This window comes from Copadichromis virginalis, linkage group LG3 (genome assembly GCF_057382275.1).
Source record: "Copadichromis virginalis isolate Kocher_CV1m ecotype Utaka linkage group LG3, C_Virginalis_male_GT1.1, whole genome shotgun sequence".
NCBI classification, from domain to species: Eukaryota; Metazoa; Chordata; class Actinopteri; order Cichliformes; family Cichlidae; genus Copadichromis; species Copadichromis virginalis.
The window spans coordinates 24,233,584-24,243,361 of NC_140620.1; the positions used below are offsets into that span (position 1 = coordinate 24,233,584).

General features: G+C 39.0%; 1 long non-coding RNA gene across 2 annotated transcripts; it reads right to left on the reverse strand.

The window, feature by feature from the left end:
- Positions 1 to 1,609: 1,609 nt before the first annotated feature.
- On the reverse strand, positions 1,610 to 3,174 carry LOC146713565 (uncharacterized). 2 transcript variants are annotated; one of them, XR_014919283.1, is made up of 3 exons: positions 2,330 to 3,174; positions 2,133 to 2,244; positions 1,610 to 2,052 (listed from the first exon to the last, which is right to left on the reverse strand). It is a non-coding gene; the product is annotated as an uncharacterized LOC146713565 (long non-coding RNA). The 2 variants fall into 2 exon arrangements; XR_014919282.1 differs by having other exon boundaries at positions 2,133 to 3,174.
- Positions 3,175 to 9,778: the final 6,604 nt, after the last annotated feature.

Consider the following 9,778-nt stretch of genomic DNA (forward strand, 5'->3'; position numbering starts at 1 on the left):
AAAACTCATCCGATTATAATTCACACATTTATACTCCAATGGATGCATCAGAGAGCAACTTGGAGTATTTGTACTATGTATTGGTACTTGTTCTGACCCGCCACAATATGAAACAGGAAAATACTTAATCAGGAAAGTTTGTCATGGGCTGCATGGCAGACCGTAGGGATGTGAGGAATGAGGACCCAAAATGCAGGACCTGGGCCCTGTTTCAGGAAGCCGGTTTGGAAAACTCAGAGTGAAAAACGACACTCACGGTTGAGTAACCCCGAACTGTCCAACTCGGAATATTCCGTTTCAGAAAGGCTGATAACAATTAGTTCAATCAACGCGGAGTTGCTTTAACCCCAAGTGAAGCGCGCGGACGAGGATACATAAAGCCCTGATAAGCGGAGCACAGATTAAGCGAGTCACCATGGAGACGGAGGGAAAGAAGGCGCGGTCAATGTATTTCACAGCGCTTGAGGCCGAAATTCTGATGGCAGCATATGCCGATAACATGCAAATTCCGCGGAAAAAAGTAACACAGCCACAGCTGCAAAAGCATGCATGGCAAAACATAGCCGACAGAGTCAATGCGTGAGTGTTAATTTAAACATTGATCGAGGGATTTCCACCCATTTAACACGTTATTTTATTTTATTTGTTATTTTATACATTTTATTTTGTGATGTGATGTGAACGCAGGTGCAACCCAACAGGCCCCAAACGTGCCTGGCAGCAAGTAAAAATGAAATATAAAAATATAGTCCAAACAGGTAAGGTGTAATTGTATTATGAGCCATGGTGCTTGGTCTGTTTGTCCCATGTAAATCAATTGCAGTTAGAGGCTACATTAATTTTCTTTCTGTAAGCACTTATTGAAATTATCTGAGCACATTACAAGTACATATTTGCTTACTCTGTATGCTCAAATGTGGCCCGTTATAGCCAACAGAAAAAAAGCGGAGGCCCGAAAAACAGGTGGGGGTCCTCCACCACTCACAGAGGCTGAGCAGTTGGCCCTCAGCCAAAACAGTGGGTGCCCTGTGGCTGAAGGCATCTCTGCGGGGGACATCCTCTGAGGCAATAACCCCGCAAGACACAAGTGCCTACATAAGGGGTAAATTCAAAATAATACATGATGTGCATACATCCTTTCTTCACAGTCACCTTTGCAGTGCTACTCATTCATTTGATAAACTCTTTACCATAATGAATTATTTTGTAGTGAAGTAATTTTCCGACTGATTTTGCCTTCCCTCAGCCTTGGTTGTCTTTGAGAGCATAATGACAATGAAGTGTAAGGTGATTGGTATGTTTGTTAATTGCCATTTGGTCCCTTGTAAGTTATAAGTGACCTGTATAAACCTCATATTCTATCAGTTGATGGTGATGGTGTACTGCATCTGGTGCAGCCTCCTGTTGAGCCAGACCAACATGCAGTTGTGAGTAATACTCCACAGATTATATGAGTTTACAGTAGAACAGCAATGTTGTCTATTTCTTTACTACAGGAAAATAATGAAGAAACATTGACAGCTGTTACAGAGGAGGAAGCAACAGAGACACTTTATGAGGTTTACATCTTTTAATACTTTGTGTACAGGAAACACAGGCGACCAATAAAGCCAGTTGAACAAAAAATCTGTTTATTCTTCTTTCAACATGTTGAGGTGATGGGTCAAAAGAAATGATTGTGACATATGGTGTCTCTGACTGCGCTTCCATCTTGTATGTCCGTGGGAGGGTCAGGATGTTCATGGTTTGGATCACTGCTGATGTTTGGTTCAGAAGGACAGTGTTCTCCTCTAATTGTGGCAATGTTGTGAAGAATCACACATGCCACAATAATGTCACATGCCCTTTCTGGGGTGACCCTGAGTCTTTGCAGGCACTGGAACCGGGCCTTAAGCATTCCGATAGTCATTTCAATTCTGGCTCTTGTCCTGCAATTAGCCAGATTATATCGCTGCTGTGGGCCCGGTTCAGGGTCAGGGTAAGGGTAAGGGGTAAGCAAATAGGGTAAACATGGATACCCCCTATCACCAAGCAAGTAGCCAGTGAACTCTCCTAAGACAGAAGGGTACACTTCAGTTCAAATGTCCCTGAAGCAATTGGTCTTTATATATTTTAAAGTATTCTCAACTCACCATGTCCAAATTTTGTGCTCAGTGTACATTCACGGAATATTTGTGAGTCATGGACAGAGCCTGGCCACTTGGCTTCCACATTTGTGATAATGTTGGCAGCATCACATATGATCTTCACAGTGCAGAGAACACAAATTAGCATCCATTACTATAATGAAATAATTTGTTAGTTTGACATGCTACAGGGAACTATGTACCTGTACATTAATGCTGTGGAAAGACTTCCTGTTCACATAGTCTCCTTCATTTACTAAAGGAGCAATGACTGGAATGTGAGTGCCATCTGTACAGCCAATCACGCCTGGGAACCCTGAAAATAAATGTGCAATTTAAGTAGTAGTCCAAGTATCACCACATCATACATTAAGTTTTGGTCATCCTGATACCTGCAATTTTGTGGCATCCCTCTTTGATAAATCTTGTGGGTCTATGACCGGGGAACACCACAAACGAGTACAGGAGACGTTTCAGTGCAACTGTAACATTCCTGACTGCCCGACAGACTGTAGCCTTGGAAACGTGCTCAGCGTCACCAATATTATACAGAAAGCTCCCGTTTGCAAGAAACCGAAGTGCAATACAAATAATATGTACAGAACTGAGAGAATGTCCGCGATGTGTCACATGCGTAATATATGGCCTGAGGATGTTATCCAAATAAATTATAGATTGTGCTGAGACACGGTAACGTTCGCACAGAAAATCATCAGGAAATGATAAAATGTCCAAACGCGCTCTGATCACTCTCTCCCGGCGGAGAGCTCTGCGGAGAATTTGGGCTTCACGATCTACTGGCTCTTCAAGGAAGTGGCACGCCATGTCCGACACTTCCTACTGTCAGGTTTCCGACAAAGGGGCGGAGACAGTCAGGGTTAGTTGTAGTAAACCTGCTAGGGGGCAGGTTAGCTTCACGGAGTGTGTCGTCATAGTGACTCACTCAGGCTGCAGCTGAACTCGCTTTGTGAAACCGAAAACCCAGAGTTTTCGTTAACTCAGGGTATACTTACTCAGAGTTTGCACTAAACCGGCTTCCTGAAACAGGGCCCTGATGATGAAGGCAATGCGTTTATTTACAGTGGTGTAAATCCAAACAATAATAAATCCCCAGTGCAATCCCGACTCCCGTTCCGTGTCTTCTCACTTATCCCGTGCTCTGTCTCCATTCCCTGTGTACTATCCGTGTGCTGCCTCCTGGACACCACAATTCCTCCTGTGGAAACACGCATACAAAAGGCAGTCGTGAGTACAAAACCTAACGGCAGACTTGCACTAACCTTGCACATTAAACTGAGACTGACGGGAAGTCACTCAACGATCCAGCGTCGAGGAGCTCTCAGCCACACTGTTTTGAAGCTCCTCTGATGAGGCTTGATCGGCGCCAGGTGCGTGTGGAGATTCCTGGGTGTGATGGTCAGCTGGTAGGGCCACACCCACCAGGCCTGAAAGTGCCCTCCACGACCGCACCCTCACACACGTACACACCCATAAACACCCGACAGTACACAAACATGGAACACAGGACAGCAGCAGTGCAGAAGACACGACCATAGTAATAATAATAATAATAATGAAAATAACAACAGCAATAGTAGTCCACACTGCTCACAGACCCCGAGTCCCTGGAACCAGGTCTGTGACAAAGTTCTTTTCATGCAGTATCAAAAAAAAAAAAAGCAGTTAAACTGTTGATCAGTATTTAAAAACAAAACGAACCCTTGTGCCCTCCCTAAATTTTGCACCCTTTCAACACCTTTGTGTTGCACAGGTCTGAAACGAGCTCTTCTTCCACCTGCATCAAGTGTAGCAGCTGCATTTGTAGAGAGCACCTGGTCACATGCTGCAGGACCTGCTCTCCTGCTGCTAGAAATGAACTAAAAGCCATATCCTCTCTCAATCTAATTATGTGTTTCTCTCAAACACACACACACATCACATATTTGAAGCCAGGATATTTCGGCTTGAAATGTTTTTATATTTAAATGTTCTGTTGTGTTTATCTTTATTGGTGAAGTTTTCAGTGTTGTTCCAGTTTGCACAATAAATGTTTCCATTGATGAATCAGATGCTGATGTGAAATTGTTTCACACGAACATCCACACAAATCCCTCTTGAGGCTCCCTGGTGGTCACATGACTCCATAATATGATTGGCAAAAATACAAGAATTACATGCATATATAGTATATATGTATATGTGCAGTGTATACAGGTATATATTTCATTTTTAAAAATCCCTAACAATCTGCTTTCATCCTTTCACAGAAAAAGGGTGTGGGTATAAACCTAGACTAAAGTTAGGCCTGCTCACATTGGCTGTATTTACTGCACAGTTAATTTAATTTAATTGAATTTAACTTTTGCACCAAACAAATGTTGAGCCACTTTTAAGGGAGGAACTAATTTTTCCAAAGTGGACTTCCTGTTGTAGCTTACCTGGTCAAACCGGTTCCTTTCCACAGACAGACTATAAATTGGCACCAGTGTTTCTAAAACAGTAGTACAGTAATTCTAGTCTTTGTCATTTGTCAGCTCACTGATTTCACTGAGCACAATGAAGTCATCAGTGGGATTCATCATTTTGTTTCTTACATATGCAGCCTCAACAGATATGTTACATATTCTTACTATATAGTACAACAGATATGGCACTAGCTGAATAATACCAACAAAGTTTATTCCAGTTTGAACAACCAAGTAATTGTCTGGTATGTAAAACAGATAAAGTACTGCAAAATAAGAATAATTAATCAAAATAGGACTGATTGAGTGTTCTTACATTTATCGCAATCATTTTGCCCAACAGCTCCAACAGAGAGTGGTTCAACACTGACAGAGGATTCACGTAAGAAACAACCTAAAAATCTTATTATTATATTTTTATTTAAATTAACTGCTCTATATATGTATTATTATTATTATTGTTTTCCATGTGTTTTTCAATATGATAAATCATTTTGGTGAAACAAAAATGATAAAATAACATTTGCTGATATTTCTTTAAGACTGTACTTTAAGTACACGTTCATTAAGCACAAATGAGTGACAGGATTATAACAGGTTTATCTTCAACCACTTAGAAAAATCTAATTTATTTATGAAAATATTTCCTTCAATAACATTAATTTTAAACTTTGATATATTTCTTTCCTTTTTGTATCGTTTTGAACTTTGAATGCATATAATTATCATTATTTATATAATTATTTGTGGACTTTTTGTTCCAACTGCCAGTTTTCTTATTCTTTCAGCACTGCAGGCAGACATTTACCTTGACATTGGCATCATCACTGCTGTTGTCATTGTGGCTGTGATTGTCTTTGCCTTGATAGGAATGGCTGAGCAGCAGACGGGTAAATGTGAACATTTTCTCAAAACTAAATTTACATTTGAAACTCTAATACTCAAGGATAACACTTCACATTTACTATTATCAATAATATTAGAAACTATTTAAAAAAATATGAATGATAATCCTGAATGATAAATAATTAAAACACTTTCACAAGTCTGTGTACTTGTTTGTGTTTGTATGCAAAGCTATCACAGCACTTCAGGAAACAGGCTTAACAAGATGTTACAAGTGTTTGAACAGCGTTTGCATATGTTTCAAACCAGTTTTTACTGACTTTTGTGAATATTGTGGAGGTTTTTATGAATAACTAAAACTTGCAAACTTGCTGTGGGCATTTGAATGCATGTCTTGGTTGTTTAAATGAGAATATCTGGTAACGGCAGCAGTTTTTTGTCTTTGCTTTGAAAGGAACAACTAACCAGCAGCGGCCAGGTAAACGTGAAGATTTTCTCAAACCCAAATTTACAATTTGTTATCCTCATGATAATGATAATATCATTTATTATCGTGAATGATAAATAAGTAACTAAAATGCATGTTATTTTGGATGATACTGACATTTTCTTGTGTGTTTTTGTGTACACAGCTATCACTACAAGTCGTGACGCAAGCTTAACAAGATGTTGCGATTGTTTGAACAACTTTTGGAATTTTTTGCACTACAGTTATCGACTTTTGTAATGATTGTGGCTTTTATTGTGAAATCCTTCATTTAGTTTCCCAAATATTGTGTTGGACTGATTGCTTGCATTAAAATATCCAGTAACAACAGCTTTTTGACTGCTCCTCTGGATACTGTGGATTAGGTCTACTGTCACCAGCTTCTATGTGCTCCTCTCTATACTCATTTTTATTCAACTTGTTGTTGACTATTGTGTTGTTAGTTAGCATGTATAGTGCTCAGTAGAGATGGCACGATACCACTTTTTTATGTCCGATACCGATACCGATATCATAAATTTGGATATCTGCCGATACCGATATGAATCCGATATAGTGTTTTTTAATCAACAAAACTGTTTTTTAAAATATCTTGCTGCATTTTGCAAGTCTGCAAGTTCATACTCAAGTTTAAAACAACAACTACACTAAAGCTATTCTGTTATACCTGTATACAAAAAAAATATTTCATAGTTCAGCAATACTGATCAATCTAATAAACTTAGACCTACACCATCCTCCCTATTCTGGTATTTTAAAGAGTACTTAGCGTAAATATTAAGCAACCTAACTAATAGGGTTCCAACTCCCAGCAACAACAAAAAGAAATAAATAAAAAATAGGGAACCACCCCTCACACTCCACCTCATGATGCTTAATCGACGTAATCAACCTTAATTTGATGCAGTGTGAAAAAAAATGCACAGAAATCAATTATTTTTCAAGAAATATTAAATAGATTCAACATCTTTCTTCAACAAAATTGCAGACTGCACAGATGGTACCTTCCCAAAGTAAAAAGTACTATAGCTTACTAGGGTATATATATTAGACTTAATAGTCACTATATACAGTAATTGTCTTCTATTCATTTTACATCAAATTAAAACTTTGGGTGTCAGATAATTATTTATTAAAAGCTCGACATTTTAAATGAGAATAAGAAAGAAAAGTATGTCTTTGTGCCCCCTTTTCCCTGTTCATGCCCTATCGGCCCCCCTGGCTAAACTTTGCTAGATCCGCCCCTGCACAGTTACCAGCGTCAGCTACGTAGAAAAAGATCCTCGAGTAGAAAGTAATATTAAATACATTCTAACAATAGCTGATCAAGCTTAAACGTTCTGCTGTTGTTCAGCCGCTGGTTTCCTCTTTCTGGTGCAAAGTGGGCCAAAAACAAACAAGAGACACGGACTCGCGACAGAAAAGCCGATCAGCTGATCATTTAAGCAGTTTCACGATTGAAGTAGCAGCCGGAGAGCGAGAGGCAGTCGCTTGTTAAGCTTAACGTGGGAATGCTTTACAAACATTCAGAGATGGACTTACACACTTGCTTTACTTCTCTCGGGGATAACTTTGTCGGAGATGAAATGCCAGGTTGCTAGCGAAGCTCCACATGCTATCCAGACCACCGACAGGTCCGGCATGCCACAGCTGCTCTATCACGTGATGCATACTGCTCCGACTGCTAACTTCTGAGGTGAGTTACGGCGTGTTGCAAGTTTTGCCAGGTGCTTTCGTGATATTTAATGGATCGGATTACATTTTTTATTTTTCTCCGATATCCGATCCAGTAATTTAGGTCAGTATCGGACCGATACCGATACGTAATATCGGATCGGTCCATCTCTAGTGCTCAGTAATGGTTATTTTCACTTTTTTTTTCTTTTTTCTATTATAAGAAACCTCAACATGGTTCATATAGCTCCACGTTGTTATATGTATGATCCATATGGTTAATTGTGAACTGTTAAATAAAGACCTTAAGGCTTCTCTTCTTATGTTACGCCTGCAGAATCTGAGGGAATTGTTTCACTTAACTGGTGTCATTGTTAGCACCTTTCTAACACTTATGAGCATTGATTGAAATGTCCTCACAAAGTCACCACTTTATTGAATGCAAACCCCCACTGAGGATTTTCTGTAACTTCCATTTCACTGCGAACCTTAAACCAAACCACCCACTGTCCATTCTGTAGTAGTTTGAGATTCACTGCTGATACATTGTCTATCTCTTACTCATGTCTTTGTATATGTAAGTCAGCTTTATTTCCTGCAGTCCAGTTTTGCAGTTTAAATGAAGCATGCCATTGCTAACCTATGCTCTCTCTTCTCACACTGTTTATGCCAGTCTCCACTCACTCGCGTTCCCACCTGGCTCACTGATGACCTCACTGCATTGGACTATAATTTATTTTAAGTGAGAGAATGATAAATTAAACTGTGCCATCTAGACAAAGACTATTTTTATTTGCATTGATGCTATCCTGATGTGTTTGTGCTTCGAAGCGGAACTTCCTCAGCTACTCACTGTTCAACATTCATTATACTTCCCGTGCTGTACATTTACATCTTACTGTTTTCAGCTGTTTTGCTCTGTCACTGAATAAGCTAGTGCTAGAAGGATTTCTTCTAGCTAGGTTAGTGCTTCGAAGAAATGACAGTACTCTGGAGGAAGAGAATTGAGCTAGGATACTAGGATACTAGTATCTGGGATATTTGCCTGGGTTTGGCTACAGTAGCTAGAAAGCTGATTGGAGACCAAAACAGCCACTCAGAATTTTTGCATCCAAGTCTGTGATTGGTTGGTTTTGTGGCACAAATATAACCCTGTACAGAAAGAGTTGAACGTGCAGGAGCAGAGATATTGAGAGTGCGAACAACACACTGCAAGCAGATCTGCAGAGATCTGAGCAAGAGCAAATGCAAAAACTGAGTGAGAGGGGCTGCTATTGTGTGTGTATATGGATAATAGCAAACAGTGAAATACATTTTTTGCACACAGCAATGAATTTTGTTCACTGGCATTTGAAGCAGGGATGTGTTGGTGGTCACACTCATATTACATCAAGGCCTACATACAGCCCACTTTGATCTCAAGTGGGCTGAATGAATGAATGAAACTGCACTTTCTGTCACTGTAAAGATGTTTAACTACACATTTAATCCCTGATAAATTTTAATATAAGATAAATAAATGCAACTTCAACAGCACATCTCAGTTTTTCTACATGATAAAGATGCAAAATTACAGAAAAAACGGGTCTGTCTGTTCCCAGTGTCCTGTATTTAAAAGAATAAAGTTTTTGTTCGTTGATGAAATTTTCTTTTACTTTAGAAGAAATTTCTGTACTAGAAAGTGTAAACAGGAAATTTACTGTCATTTAATTGTTTATCTGTTACTTACTACTTTGGTATAACATGAATGGCTGTGGGGGGAATCTAATAATATGAGATTATTAGATAATAATCTCATATTATTAATAACAAACATACATACAAAGATTCTGTCTTGTAGTTGTTCAGACATACTTCTGTCTGTATGTTCCATCATAAATCTCTTCAGTTCTTCCAGTTTCCTAACAACATCTCATTTTGTGACATGACAACATGCTGTAAGACCTGTGACATATATACATATCATATCACTCAATTCTCTTTTTGCAAACTTTATTTTCCAGTTTTGCTGTTTACATGAAGCTTGCCATTGCTAAGCCATGCTCTCTCTTCCCACGTTGTTTATGTTAGCCCTCACTCACTCATGTTCCAACTTGCGCTCACTGATGACATCATTACATTGTATTATTATTATTATTATTATTATTATTATTATTATTATTATTATTATTATTATTATT